This window comes from Sapajus apella, unplaced genomic scaffold (assembly GCF_009761245.1).
Source record: "Sapajus apella isolate SASKATOON/1434 unplaced genomic scaffold, GSC_monkey_1.0 scaffold2, whole genome shotgun sequence".
NCBI lineage: Eukaryota > Metazoa > Chordata > Mammalia > Primates > Cebidae > Sapajus > Sapajus apella.
In genome coordinates this window covers 47545119-47561348 of record NW_022436942.1, presented here as the reverse complement: position 1 = coordinate 47561348, position 16230 = coordinate 47545119, and the positions used below count along the sequence as shown (strand labels likewise).

At 34.2% G+C, this 16230-nt stretch overlaps 1 long non-coding RNA gene across 1 annotated transcript in view; it reads left to right on the top strand.

Moving 5' to 3' along the window:
• Window positions 1-1928: 1928 nt before the first annotated feature.
• Window positions 1929-16230, top strand: part of LOC116557055 — a 17720-nt gene continuing 3418 nt past the window's right edge. The window contains exons 1-2 of the long non-coding RNA XR_004271335.1: window positions 1929-1939; window positions 9943-9946. This is a non-coding gene — a long non-coding RNA (uncharacterized LOC116557055). The remainder of the gene's footprint in view (window positions 1940-9942; window positions 9947-16230) is intronic.

Sequence of the window (16230 nt, the reverse complement as noted above, 5' to 3'; positions counted from 1 at the left end):
AGTATTTTCCTTCATTACTTATATAAGTTGTAATAAAACCTGGAATTTATTTTTAAGATGTCGACAATTGTATTAAAATATCTTAGTAGATTTGGCATGAAAGCAAATGCCATCTCTGAGGTTGAGGATAACTCCACCAGCAAACACTGCTACTTTGATATGACTAACATTGTGTAGATTGCATACCCTTCCATGTAGATCATAAGAAGTTCAGGATTTAAATACCCTCAAAATCCTCATGTGTTGAAATTTTACATACATTTTTTACTGTTTCTTATCTGGGGGACTCAATTCATTCTGCAAACCTCTAACAACTGATTTGTGGTAGTGGGTGGGTCTGATTGACAGGTGCAATACTGTAAAGTGGAAACTGGGACACAGATACTTTTCTCAATTTTACCTTGGTGAAGAGATTCTAGCAGTATGAGAATGACAGATATTTGGATCTTTAGGGAATAATGGAAAAGCTGAAAGATATTATTATCACAGAATGGATTTTGTGTCATTTTCGGTTCTCACTACAAAGGAAGATGTGAAAATGTGGTTTGCTAACTTTAGTACTTCATAGCCTAAGACAGTCTATGCTTTAAACCCCAGAGAGTTTTTTTAGTACTTATTTCCTGCACTCTGAAGGCTAAGTGATCATTAGATGAAAACTGAATTTTTATTTTTTTATCCTATTATACCAGATTCTCAGGAAAATAGCTACTGACATATACTGTGACAAGTCATTGAATCCAAAATGCTATTTAAATCGTTGCTGAGTGGGTTAATTTTTATAAAATCAATTTCATGTTGTGGCTGGTGATAAACCTTGGAAATCTTTGATTGATATGTCTTTTTTTTTTAACTCACTTTGCCTAAAAACTAACCTTCTTTAAAATTGGTAGCTATACCTTATCGCCTTTAATTGAATTTTAAAAAGACTTTTTTTTTTTTTTTTTTAAACACACCACATGTCTGTCTTTTCTAGGAACAGTGGTGGGACCATAATATGGTTTTTACTTCAGGGATATATAAAACCGTTCCCATGATCATGTATCCAAACTGCATGTGAATCAGTGAACACTATAAGTAACCCTTGACTGGGAATGTTTTCATTTTTTAAAGAGTAGATTCTAAGATAAATAATAAGTTTTACATTCTGTTTTCTGAATATAGAGTCTAGATCAGTGACAAACAACCTAAGACTCACCTAACAAATTTTAATTGCCACCTTTTACCTCATACAAAGCATCACAATTCAGACAGTGTAATAAAAATTTCCAGAAATTGACTTTAGAATGTTTTATTTTCCCAGAAGCTATGGATTGGAGGGTATTATCATGTGAATGAGTCAGCCCCATCCCAAGTCCTGTATCACGTTGGGGATTTATAGAGTCAAGTGAAGAGTAAAAGAACCAGGGACCACCTAGCTAAGCGGGAATGTAGTGGTCCTTTGTGATGTTCTAGAGTTTAGAACTGCCCTTGGCAACTTGAACAAAGGAAAGAGAAAATCATGCAAACATGGGAGGAAATCCAAAACAAATAAGGGCAATGATCCACGTCTTATGTATCTTTCATCTTCAGTGCCATTTACAGTGTCTGGCACAGAGTAAGCAGTTAGTTGTGGTGAGTGGAATGATCTAATTCTAGGCCATCTTTATCGTTAATTGTATTAACATGAGACATTTCAGACAACCCATTTCAGCTCATTAATACTCAGTTTCACCATTTGACCCAGCAATTCCATTACGAGGTATATACCCAAAGAATTATAAATCATTCTATTATAAAGACACATGCAAACATATGTTTATTGCAATACTGTTCACAATAGCAAAGACTTGGAACCAACCCAAATGCCCATCAATGATAGACTAAAGAAAATGTGGCACATATACACCATGTGATACTCTGCAGCCATAAAAAAGGATGAATTCATGTCCTTTGCAGGGATGTGGATGAAACTGGAAACCATCCTTCTCAGCAAACTGACACAAGAAGAGAAAACCAAACACTGCATGTTCTCACTCATAAGTGGGTGTTGAACAATGAGAACAAATGGAGACAGAAAGGGGAATATCACACACTGGGGCCTGGGAGGTGGGGGCTAGGGGAGGCAGAGAAGGCGGTAGGGGGATTGGGGAGGTATAGCATTAGGAGAAATACCCAATGTAGATGACAGGGCGATGGATACAGCAAACCACCACCATGGAATGTGTATATCTATGTAACAATCCTGCCCGATTTGCACATGTACCCCAGAACGTAAAGTATAATAAAAAAATTAATATCCAGAATACATATAAACTCTTATAACTCAACATTAAAGAAACTCAAATAAAAAATGAGCAAAGGACTTGAATAGATATTTATCCAAAGAATGATGAACACAAGAAAAGATACACAACAATACTAATCGTTAGAGAAATACAAACAAAGCCGGGTACGGTGGCTCACGCCTGTAATCCTAGCACTTTGGGAGGCCGAGGTGGGTGGATCACCTGAGGTCAGGAGTTCAAGAGAAATACAAACAAAAAAACGCAGTGAGACGCTACTTCATAGTCATTAGGATGGCTAGCACGAAAAACCAGCAAAATGAGGAATGTTAGTGTGGATGTGGAGTAATTGGAATGCTTTTGCATTGCTTTTGGGAATATAAAATGATGTAGCCACTGTGAAAAACAACATGGTGGTTTCTCAAAAAATTAAAAATAGTTACCATATGATTCAGCAACTCCACTTCTGGGTATATACACAAAGGAATTGAAAACATATTTGTAAACCCATGTGAATAGTAGCATTATTCACTATAGCCAAAAACCAGAAGTAACACAAGTGTTCATTAATTAATAAATATATAAACAATGATATATATACACAATGGAAAAGTATTTAGCCTTAAAAAGGAAGAAAATTCTGGCATGCAACAACATGAATGAAAGTTGAAGACATTTATGCTAACTGAAATAAGCCAGTCACAAAGGACAACTATTACATAATCTTTCTTATGTGAGATATCTATAGTAGTCAAATTTGTAGACAGAAAGTAGGATCTTAATTCCAAGGGACTAGGGGTTGCAGGGAAGAGAGAATTAGTGTTTAATGGCTATAGAGCTTTAGTTCGGCAAGATGAAAATATTCTGGAGATGGATAGTGATGATGGTTTCACAACAATGTGAATGTACTTAATACCACTGAACTGCTTAAAAATAGTTAAAATGTTAGGTTTATGTTGCATGCATTTTGCCACAATAATAAATGTTTCTTAGAAAGGTAAAAAAAGAAATGGGGAAAAAAACCTTTCACTTTCCTATTGCCCCCATAATAACGTTCGAATTTCTTGGTATAGAACAGAAAGAACTTTAGTCTGGTTCAGTCTTTCAATTTCTAACTTTCACCCTATCACATACACACTACAACAAGCCAGTTTATGCTCCAGTGTACTGAACTACTTTCAGTTTCAGGAAAGCTTCTTTCTACACGTACGCTTAGACATTCACGCACACCCCCACAGGGACACTGGTTCCTTGTAACTCCTACGCATCCTACAGTTCCAGCTTACATGACACTTCGGCAAGAATCGTTTCCAGATTGACGAGGACAGAGTTAGGTACCCTTCTATATACGCTTTAGTTCATAGAAATTACTATGTACATAACACTTGTCTATCATGTCATAATAGCTTGTCCTACTCTACGGGATGTATCAGTTTACTTGCTATCTTCCTTCTAAAATATAATCTCCCTGAAGACGGAGACTATGTCTCATTCACTATGGTATTCTAAAAGTCTAGCACTGTTCCTCATTAGCTGTAAATGCTTAATTTGTGTTAAGTAATGGCTCGATGGCTGAATACATCATTAGTTTTATTTGATATCCTTGGAAAATTGTGAATCTGTGCTTATATGTCAGCAAAACAAGGAGTCAAATTAGAATAACTTCCTAACACCCTAAAGATTATTTTAAAAATTATAATTATGCCTTATTTTTAAAATAATTTCAGGTTTGGTGATACAAATAATTTTGAATCTTTATAACTAAGCATTCCAACCCAATAAATGTCAAACAGTGATGGTCACACCCCACTGAGGCATATGGAAGTTAGCTGCAATAATTTTAATAGAGTCAAAAATGCTGAACATTTTGCTGAACTGGGAATTGGTGTGGAGTGTTGCAAAAGTGGATTAAGTATAAATGTGTCCTCTGCCTCCCAGATTCCTTTTCGTGGAAATGGAAAGACATTGGCTGGAAGGCTAGAATTTTAGAGTTATATCATTTGGAACTACTTTAGGTTAAAATAGTTTATGTAGAAACTATACTTTTCTTATCACTTACTAAATAATCAAATGCTAATTATTGTTGTTTTTTAGAAAACAGTTGACCAACACTTCAAGATGTCTGAAGCAGGGCAAATGCATAGGAAAAAGCATTAAATGATAAATGTTTGAGTAGATATTCACAAAAATGGGAGAACATAGCTTCATCAGTGAAACAAGCACAATTTCCATGATCTGTATTGTGTAAGAGAGTCATGAATTTTCGAGAAAACAGTGAATTACAGTGAATTTTCAATAACAGCACACAATTTTTTTTGAGCCAAGGATCTGTGGTCAAACAAAGGAATATTCCCTAAAAGCACCAATATGAGGCTAAGTATATATTTGCTAAACTTATTTATTGGCAGTATCCAATTTTGGCTTTGGATAAAATAATTATGAAACTTTGGCGCTAATTTGCTAACTGGGTACTGTAGAAACACATGTAAAGAGAATTAGTGTCATTGCTACTAGAGATATGCCCAGAGACCTTTCCTTTGATATGTCCAGAGATTATTCCTTTGGTTAGATTCTGTATATTCAAGTACTTGCCTATAAAGTTAAAGACACAGCAGCAAGTTCTTTAATAGCCAAGCACTTTGATTTAGGGGAGAGTTGTCTCCTCTGCTAATTGCCTGCTCTTATGTTCATTATAATGTTTCCTAACTACCTGTTTGCTCTTGATGACCTACTTATAAATATGATGGCCTCAGAAAATGGCCAGGGAATTTGAAATCCCCTGGATATTCTGTTTTAAGGATGACCACTGACTCAGAAGATGAGTTTGAGGTTATTTTTTCAAGGAACTTTCTGTAGATTGATGAAGAAAGGACAGGAACAATCCAATTTGTATAAATATCAAGCAGTGATGGTCACCTACCACTGAGGCACATGGAAATTCACTTGGCACACATCTTAATAGAGTTTAGGATGCAATAATTCTAATCTCTGAAAATTCAGAATGATTACAGCAGAAAACTTTGAAATTAAATCAAGAATCTTGTCATATTTCCCAATTCCTAAACTTAATTGTGTCTTCATGCTGAACCATGTTTGGCCATTTAACAAACAGCAATAACATGCTTAATAATTACCTAAGCCATGCAACTGGTTGCATTGATCTTCTTTCAAGTGATTGCTCTGCTTTGTTTTGGTTTGATTTTTATACCATCTGGTAAAGATTAAGTTCTGGTCGTATGGTAAAAAGAGTTTTGGGCTAGGTCTGGAGCTGGACTAAGCCTCCAATTTTGACACCAAATGAGTAACGGTAGGCAAAGTGATTTTTTTTTTCCTTTCTGTATTTCTTATCCTTATCTAGCAAGTGGGGTGAATGGGTCCATGCAGATCCAAAACTTTATCTTGTCAGTGATTCCTTGATTCAAGTAAAATGTTCCAAAACGTTTTTGAACACTAATGGCATTCTTTTTTCTAGTGAAGATTGTATCTGATCTCATGTAGCAGGGCAGATGTAGAAATGCTGTTCAGAATCACATGGCACAGGTGTGGTTAGAACATTGTGCTTAATATGTTGTCCCCTATCTAGACAACACAGAGAAGGATGCCCCCTTTCACACCAGTCTAATAAAACCAGCCTTGGAAGACAGCAAAGGGACCTGAGGGAATGAGGAAAGCTGAACAATAGGAATAAACAAACTCCTTCTTCCATGTTTAAAACTTCATAATCCTTAAAGATATTAGATTTTGTATTAAACTACTACTCTCTTTTGAGATCTTGAGGTAACTTTCAATGTGGAAATGTTATAAATATACTGCTGTAATGAATATCTTCTTGTATATAACCTTTTGCTTTTTTTGAACGATTTCTTTAAGATAAATTATTTCTTTTGTTCCTGAAAATATTAGTGTTTATTCAGATCATTGTGAATTCCTAATAACTGCAGATTTAGACATGCTGCAACATTGAAATATGGAGACAAATTTAGCAGGATTTGTATTTTTTCTGCACAAATAATACATGTTCTTTTAAAACACAATTAGAAAGTAAAGATAACAAAAATATTGTAATCTCACCATCCAGATATAACCATTGGTAGGTGTTCATACATCCTTTTCTTCCTCTTTTTTTCTGTGTGTGTGTGTGTCTATGTGTGTGCGCCTGTCTCTCCATTCATTGGTGATAGTAAACAAATTTGTTCACAAGTGATGTACTCAAATAATTAGAAAACAACATATTTGGTTTTTACATTGAAATGTAAATTTCAGAGACAGAAAATTTCTTAATTGTTTTTGTATTCCAAAGAAACTAGCTTAGTGTGAACAGAGGTGCAAATGAATAATATAATTTTGAAGTTTAATGTTAGAAATTATCTGATTGATTTAATTTATGAATCAATAAATGAGTACACACATGTTGTGATTTTTCCTAGAGTCACATGGCTAATTTGTGGTTAGTTGAAATTAAAGCAGAGGTCATTCATTATCTGATCCAGGATTTTAATCTCAAAAACCACTTTTTGAGATTAATTTCTATACTTCTCCTTATCTCTCTAGAACCTACTATTGAACTGATTATATACACAATACTGTTAAGAACATTGTCATGTTGAGATTTCTTTAGAATTCTTTTTTTAATTGAGATGGAATTCATATAACATACAGTTAAAAATCTTAAAGTGTACAATCTAGTAGCATTTGGTGCATTCACAATGTTGTAGAACTATCACATTGCTCTAGTTTCAAAACTTTTAAAATAATTTCTGTATCCATTACCCTTTACCTGTTCCCCGCCCCCCCGCCCCCCGACCCAGGGTGCTGTGCTGACAGCAATTGCTGCTGCACGTTTTTCTAAATGAGAAAAGGGTAAGTAATCCCTCTCCATTCTGTCAGTCCTCTGGCAACCACTAATATGTTTTTTTGTCCCTGAATTTTCCTATTCTGGAAATTTCCTATAAAAGTCATCTTACAGAATTTGACCCTTTGTGGTGTCTGACATCTTTTACTTACAACAATATTTTCAAGGTTCATTTGTGTTGTAGCTTGTATTTCATTTCTTTTTATGACTGAGTAATATTCCGTTGTATAGATATATCACAATTTGTTCATTTGTTGATTTGTTGATGGAAATTTTTTCTTTAAAACTTTAACAAAATCTATGTTTATTCACTCAAAGCTTGCAATTGTAAGTTCCATAATTTCCAACTTAATTCCAGATAAGATTAATTATATTTATCATTCCTTTACCTTTTTAGTCTTCTTAAGTTGATGGACTGTTGTTTCCTTGTTGCAGTGCTTTTCTGTCACACATTTAATTAATTCCCAGTATTGCCACGTTTAGAATGTTGTTACCTTGTAAAATCTTTGTGTCACTTCTACTTACAAATATATTTTAACTGACTTTTGATGGTCATCTTTCACTAAGACTAGGATTTGTAAAGTACATTGTTGAGTAAATGCATCTTACTGTGCTAGGCTAAAAGTGGTCCTCCAAAGATGTCTACATTCTAATTTCCTAAACATATAAATCTTACCTTATACTACAAAAGGGACTTTGCAGATGGATTAAATTGAAGATTTTGAGATTGAGAGATCGTCCTGAATCATCTAGGTATGTCTGATATACTTACAAACTTCATAAGAGAGGGATAGGAGAAAAGAAAGTAGCAAAAGATGTAAGCACAGACTCAAAGGGTCAGGAGCCAAGAAATGATGACAGCCTTTAGAAATCAAAGAGGGCAAGAAAATAACTTCTCCCCTGAAGTCTCCAGAAGGAATGCAGCCCTGCTGACACTTGGACTCAGACTTCTGATCTCTGGGATGTAAAATAATAAAATTGTGTTGTTTTAAGCTACTAAGTTTGTATTAATTTGTAACAGAGCAATAGGAACTAAGATACTTCATTCAAGAGGTGCAATTTTAAACAAGACTAAAGTTAACCATTTTCATAAACATATATATTAATATTTAACATACATATTGTTGATAATAGTATTCATTAATTTGACAACATATTGCTGGTCAGTATAGCTTCTAAATAAAAATAAAGAGCTAGATTGTCATAGGAATAGGACTGATAGCAAAACTTTATCTACTTTGAGTAAAACTCTTAACAATAGAAAAAGTAATAGTTTTCAAGCATGTTTTAACATTGGGTTCTTTGGAGTCCTTAAATCCTATGTCAGGGTTCTCTAATAATGATATACTTTTTAGAATATTGTGTTTCAAAATGCTCATGCTCAATATCTCCTCTTTCTTGTCCAAATCCACACACGTATAAATGTGAACTAAGTGTCTGAATTTTCACACTAGACTCTGTAGGGAAAACTGGAGCACTCTTGAACTTACAGGTGAGAAGAAAATGATATCACTTATTTTCTTTACAGAATGAAAAAACTATAATGCTTATTAAGAAACATTCTGCCAAAGTTAAGAGTTCGCTGAATATGAAAATGAAACTCAAACTCTTTTTTTTCTTGGAGTTTTCTAAATTTGCCCTTAAATCCTTGTATTTTTCTTATCTTTTAACCAACTAGTCATGATTAATGTACGTTGAAACACAGGAGCTTCTTGAAGCTTCTTTTCACTACCTCAGACACAGCTGCTTCTCAGTGATGTCATGTTTCCTTCCTGACCTTGGGAGTGCCATTTAGAGGTAACCGTTTCCAGCGACTAAAAGGCTTCTGCATCTCAAGTCATGCTACCAAAATAGTCCATTAGCTGTGCTTTTCAGCTTAGTTACGTCATAATGAATAAGTCTCTTCTCTTCTGACTGTGTTGATGACTTTTCCCTGCCTTTATCAATTTCAGTATAAATGTGTACCTGCCAAAGGCATCGGGAGGGGACTAAGGAAATCCTATAGGAGAACAATGACAGGAAATTGACATAGCCATTAAGAAGTCTGGAAAAATTAAGTTAGAATAAAGTGGGGCTTGGCTTATTGCCATTTTTGGAATAAGGAAAGAAATGCAGGCAGGGATGTCTCTAAAATAGTTAACATAAAACTTAGAATAAGCATGGTTGTATGTAAATTGAATTAAAATACAGGATAATAATATGATAAGTAGGAATAATAGTAGAAAATTAGTTTTCGTGGAATAAACATGTAAATTGAGGTTCAGATTTTTTTCTTTTTTAAGATCAAAGATTTCCCTGGGCTTGGAAGCAAGTGATGGTAAAATTTCTCAGCAAAGAGCTGATTTCACTGAATTGAGGAATTAGAGAAAGGAAAGGCTTGTTTTTCCTAAACATCTGTAAGGAAATATTATGTTAAATATTTATAGGCTTAGAGAGCAGTCTATAACTACAAATCTTAGATAAATAAATGCAGTGTATTAAGATCTGGTAACTTAGAAAAAATGTCCTCATTCAGGGTGTGATACAATAGGAAACAATTTTTTTATAATTTTAAAACAAAATTCATCAATGATTATTTTGACCTCATCTCTGTGTATCAGAACGCTCAAATTTAAAGTCAATTAGGGAAATGAGTAATGATAAAGTCTCATGAATGACTGTATGAAACATGTGAGAATATATCATGCTTAAATTTATCCTTGTGCTGTAAAAAAGCGCTTTCTTAATTTGGCCTGTTGACTTTCAATTATTTTCTTCCAAATTAAAGAAGATTACATGAAGTAGAAGTTTAGCTCAATAAAGAGTAGCTTGATACGGTAAATCAGAGAGATTGGTAACTTCACAGATTTTCAGAGTTGGGAGAGACCTTCAAAACAATTTAACAAAATTCTCTCATGCACAGTTAAGGAGCTAAGGCTCAGAGCACTTAAATGACTTATCTGGAGTCAGATATCACTAGAATAAGTACCAGCACTATGTACCAGGTTTCCTGATGTCCAATCCAGGGCTTCCATATAAAACATATTGGATCAATAAACTCTTTTGTTAAGTAATCTTGGAACACTTTAGTCAAATATATGAGTCAAATGCTGTATTACATATCCTCAAGGCTATAGTAAACTATATGCCTCATGGTAAGTAGACAATGGCTACCTCTTCGTATGCAGTAACAGAAAAAAGTGCTGTGAGAGACCGATTTTGGGGACATTGCGTGGTCAGCTGAGTGAATGCTGCCCATGATCCCTTGTTACTAGGAACCTAAGAACCTTGGGACAGTCAACTCTATCTACCTGATCCTTTGGTCAGTGGATCTACCACTGGCTAAGCCTTTATTTAGATTTGAAACATAAATAACACAGGTAAATAGAAAAGTCAAAGCTCAGACTAAAGAAAGTCAACCATATAATGTGTTAGGTTCAATTATTTGCCCATTGCAAAAGGGAAAAAGCAAAGCCATTTTTCTGATTTCCAGTGAGATCAATAAAGGCCAAGTTCCTGAGAGCAGCAGGGGAAATTTTATCCCTGCATCTAGAGAAGAGGCATTTCCATACTTTTTTTCTCCTAATCATATATCTAGCTGCACAAGTTTATGCATTTATTTTAAAACATGTATTGAGGGCAAGATATTGAACATTTTAAATTTCATATTCCTCATCTAAAATAGGTACATTATTAGGATCAGGTTTTACTTTGTTGTGAGGATTAGATAAGCTTGCAGGCAAAGCTCGTGGTACAGTCCCTGACACATAGAAAGTGCTTAAATATCATTAATGGTGATGTTATAGAAAAGAGGAAGAGGAGCTCACAAAATTCTATTCCAGATGCTAAAAGAGTAGTCATAATCCTTGACCACGATATGAACTTCCTGAAAGAAAACCCTTGTCATGGTTGGTAGTGTTTTTTTTTAAAGCAGGGTTTTTGATTATTTAACTCAGAAAATCTTCACACTACACTTGTTGGAGGTGTTCTCTCAATAACTAAAAATAAATAAATATTGATTTTATGAGAGAGTGAATCCAGGATAGATTTTATTATTAATAAACCACTTTCCAAAAATAATTGGAAGTAACTTATAATAAAAGCCATAGGCATGATGGCATCATTGAAAAAAAGATTAAAAATTAAATTGATTTGGAAAGATGCTTGAACCAGAAAGCGTTGATTAGGTATGGCACATAAAACTTACTGCAGTAGTTCTTGGTAGAAATCATTCTCTTTATAAATGAAATCAGGCATATCAATTTATATTAGATACATTTTCCCAAGATATCTACTCTGAGGTGAAATTTGTCATGTAGATATCCTTAATCATTTTTAATAGCTGAAACTATTTCTTTTATAAACCTTCATAAAACTTGAGTGCTTAGTGTTTAAAATTTATGTTGTTGGAAGGCCTTCCCATAGGAAGCAAAAGTAATCAAAGGTGAAACAATGTAGAAATTTGACTTCCTGATAATTCAGGAAGAGAAACTTAGATTGACTGGTGAGAATATCACTTATGTTGTATCATCCCTGTTTTGCATTTATTGACTAATGTAGATTTTGAACAAATTGAGAGAGCAATGAATATGACAGTCATTGTATTTGCCTAAAATATTGTTATTCTTAATTGTTAGAGGAGATCCATCTGTTTTAGATAAAATGCTAGACATATATTTGACAAATTTATCTGTTTTGTTATACAAATTAAAGAACCTGGCTTGAGTTCTTATTCAAACTAAACGGTGACATTCACAGGTGGATTGAAGGCAATTAAATGGGGCAAGCAGGGCAAAGAAACTTCCTAAAAATCTTTCTGGATCTCAAGTGTTCACCACCTTGAAACCTCAGAGGTCCTAGCCGTCGAGCAGAAATTCCTAACTCAGAATCAGCAGCAAAATTATGTGAAGAACTTTTTCAGAATACTCTTTTCACTTACCCACCAAGTTTGAATCTCCAAGAGTAAGGCTTGGGTATGAATATTTAAAAAATAAAATTCCCAAGAGATCGTGTTGCAAATCCTGAATAAGAGCTCTGTCTCCAGAGTATCAAGAGATGTATGGCTAAAGAGGATGTAAGAGAAGGAGTTAGCTTGTGCTATCTAACTGCTTTTAATATAGTTTTTCTAGAATATTTTGTTTTGAGGAGAACAGCATTTCTGTAGTTCTAAAACTTGGGTTAATTGCACAATATACTGAACTACAACTAGATGGGTTTTCTGCAAAGTGAATTTACTAATAATTATCCCTCTGCATGTCATAAACATGCCAAAGACTTTTGGTTTTGGTGAAATGGTTTTGAGCTTGATAATAAGTTCAGGTTGACATGCTATTTAAGGGCACTTCTAGAAAGCCACACTGATAGTATGTGATCAGTAGAGAGAAGAATGTTTAATTTCCTATATGACATGGCAAGAAGGCACACATCATGTAACAAATTGTTTATGCTGTTTATTTAATGCCCAGTTCCTTCTAAAAAGACTTGAAGTAGTATGCAAATCCTTCATGAGTAAGTTGGAGAGGAGGGAGTCTGGAATAGAGTCCTGTTTTATGCCATCTTCTTTTGATATTTGATCCACTGTTGAGCCCATTTCTATTCATTTTAATTCCTTTGATGGATTGAATATGAAATCATTTTGGGCTATTAGCACTCTTTCCCTTGGGATCTAGTTTTATGACTATATAGAAATGACTTAAAATTTACATCTTCTGCTCCAAATTTTCAATTGTCTGCTTAAAAATCTCCACTTGCATGTTTAGCAGACAAATAAAATTTACATGTCCAAGACAGATCTGTTGATTCCTTACCTCCCTCACCCTGACCTTTGTTTTCTAGTCTTCCCCATTTTTGTTGCTTATTCTAAAATCTTTGTGCTCTATTTCTCTCCATCTCCTTGCCACCATCCCTGGCAACTACTACCATCTCTCACTTGGAGTATTCTAATAGCTTCCACAGTAGTCTGTTTCCACTTTTATATGCTAGCATTCAGTTTTTGCAAAGCAGCCAGAGAGATGTTGTTAGTACAGCCCAGTGACTAACATTCATTTAAGAGGATCCTTTGAGAAAGTTTTTAGCGACTGCATCCATTCAAATACATTCAGGCTAATATTGGTAAAATTAAAAAAAAAAAAAACATCATTGACATTAAGAAGAGTTTTGTGATCAACAAAATACAGAGTGAATGGCACAGATCTACAAAATCAACATTTATGAGTGACTCACTTCAATTTAAAACCAATAAGGGCTGGCTGATATGTAAACTTTAAATGAAAGTAGTTGGTATAAGAAAATATGTAAAATATTCTGCCTTGTTAGCTCATAATACCACCATAATTTTTCAAAAAGAGTTCAAGGAAAGGAATCGGAAGAATAGTCACTTGTTGATCCAGTTTGTTCTAGAAGCAGATGCTTTCTAAAATACCTCTTTGCAGTGGTATGCAGATTTCAAATATATTTAGTGTTTTTCCTGAACCCTCTATCATATGCGAGAACTCAGTCATGCCAGTTTTAGTTCTGCCATCCCTTGTGCTTTTAAGAAACACAGCTCCTGAGTTGGTACAAGATTTCTGTAGCTCCATATGACTGGAAAGTAAAATGTGAAATGGGGATTGGTGTCAGATGAAGCAGGGGTTAGGTCGTGTATCTTTCAAGTGATGTTAAGCAGCTTAGAATTTGTCTTGAAAGCAATAAGGGTACAATTTACTCTCACTTAATTATTTTCATTTGTTCTTATAAATCCTGCTAAGTGACAAGTCACCAATTAAGAAAAAACTTCCATTACTTCAAATAAAGAATGGTATTATGTGTTTCACCTCAAATCAATGTACACAAACAATTTTTACATATGAAAAAATTTGTATCTCTTGAACAATGAAAACAAATTTCTGTGAGAAACAAGATGTCATTCAAACACTGCTTTCACATCAAAGTTTTCTTTCCCTGTCATCTTTGCCTGAAAATTTAATGTCTAAATATTACTGCTTATAGCGCATTTAATGTGCTATAAAAATTGTTACACTGATAAGAAAATTTTTCTGAAAAATAACTCTTCAAGAGCCATGATGGCAGTAGTTAATGGGAATTATGGAATGCAAGTCTTTAGCAGTGATAAAGGGTATTAAGCGAGGAAAAGGTATAATCAGATTTAGCTGTTTTGAATAGAATTGATTGTAGACAAGCAGTTACGTAGCTGAAAGAAGTGAGATAAAGTAAATGGATTGCAGAGCTACTTAAATAAATTTGACAGGAATTGCTGCTGCATGAAAGAAATTGTTGACAGAGGATTCTCAATGTTAGCAACTTTATGGGTGATAAGGTGCTCACTGAAAGCAGTGACACAGGAACAGGTTAGGAGAGAGATGATAAAGCCTATTTAATACTGATTTTGAAGTCTCTACAGAAAACCTATGTGGAGATGTCAAGTAGAGAGTTACATAAATTTTGAGCTCAGGAGTGAGATCATAGCTGAGTTAGAGGTTTGATAGTCATTATCATATGATGTTTGCATTCAGATTACGGAATTGCCAAGGGAGACAGAATAAAAGGGATGCAGAGGAGAACATAAGCACCACCAAATTTGCACTCCAACCTGGGCAACAGAGCAAGACTCTGTTTCTAGGGAAAATAGAAGAGGAAGAAGAAAAAGGAGGAGGAGGAGGAAAAGGAGGAGGGGAGGAGGGTCCAATATTGAGTGGTGAGATGAGTTAAAATGTTGGATTCTAGCAACAAGAGAATCCCAGGTTATCTTGATGAGAATAATCTCAATGGGATATCTGAGGGCAGAAACTATTTGGAATGTGTTGAGAAATGTGTTAAATTAAAAAGAAACTTGAGAGAATCACTTGGTATAGCTGATATTCTTATACATAAGAGTCGGAACATTAGTATTCAGAAACTCCTTTGGGAAGGTCTGATAGCAGCTATTGTGTCTCCATAACTGCTTATCTGCACAAGGAGAGATGAAAACAGCTCTTACATTTCTCTCACTATTTTGTTTGTTTGTTTGTTTGTTTGAGATGGAGTCTCACTCTGTTGCACAGGCTGGAGTACAGTGGCATAATCATGGCTCATTGTAACTTCAAACTCCTGGACTCAAGCGTGCTCTCTCTTTAATTCTTCAATCTAAAGAGAGGCTAACATAAATTTTATTTTACTGAATTTACTTTACAAACTTAATTTGTTTCTTAGTATATCGTAGATATATATCCCAATAACAAAATATTTTGCATGACTGGAATAATTTTTTGATGGGCAAATAGATCCTCTCCTCTGATAGCTTCATACAAGTTGATCCTGGGTGTACCAGGCATTTCTCAAGCATATAAACTCATGTTGGTGTTCACTTGGGCAGAATTTGAACATGGATAACAAAAATGTTTTAAAGCACATTTAATATGACAAATAATCTCAGGAAAGACAGAAATTATAGATTTGAGCCAGTTTTTTCCCTCTGAAAATATACTTTCTTTTAGTTTGATTATTTAATTGGAGATTGTGTTCCTAGATTAATATTAGATGCTTTTAAATGTAATTTTTACATCACTTCCCAATTTGAAAAATGCTTTTAGCTATGCTGTTTTATTTAATTCTTTTAACAAACAGGTCAAATAGATATTATCTTAAGTAATTTCTCCATAAATTGCACTCTTAATAAGTATAGTCAGAATGAAAATGAAAATCTCGTGATTCAAAGTCTTCTGATGTCCAATTTAGAAACACCAGATATTTTTGCATTTATTTATAACCTGTTCTAACTAGGACTTTAGATGGCTCAGGAAGATGCTATTATGCAAATAATAGCAATATAAAATGATTAAAAATAAGTAAGAGAGAAGATGAAAAGGAAAATAAGGACTAATGGAGCTAGAGTGTTAGGTCATTATACCAAACACATGTTATATAGCCATATAAATCCCTCAAGAGAAAAGCCATACATTATTTCTTTTTTTTATCTAAAGCACCATTGCTTACATAAGTGCACAAATCTTAAATGTACGGTTCAATGACTTTTCTTACATAAATAAATGTATAACCACCCTGATCAAATTATAGAGCATTCTCATCAGCCTGATGTCATCTTTATTTTTCCTCTAAAGGTAACCACTATTCTGACTTTTTTTTTTTTTTTTTTTTTTTTTT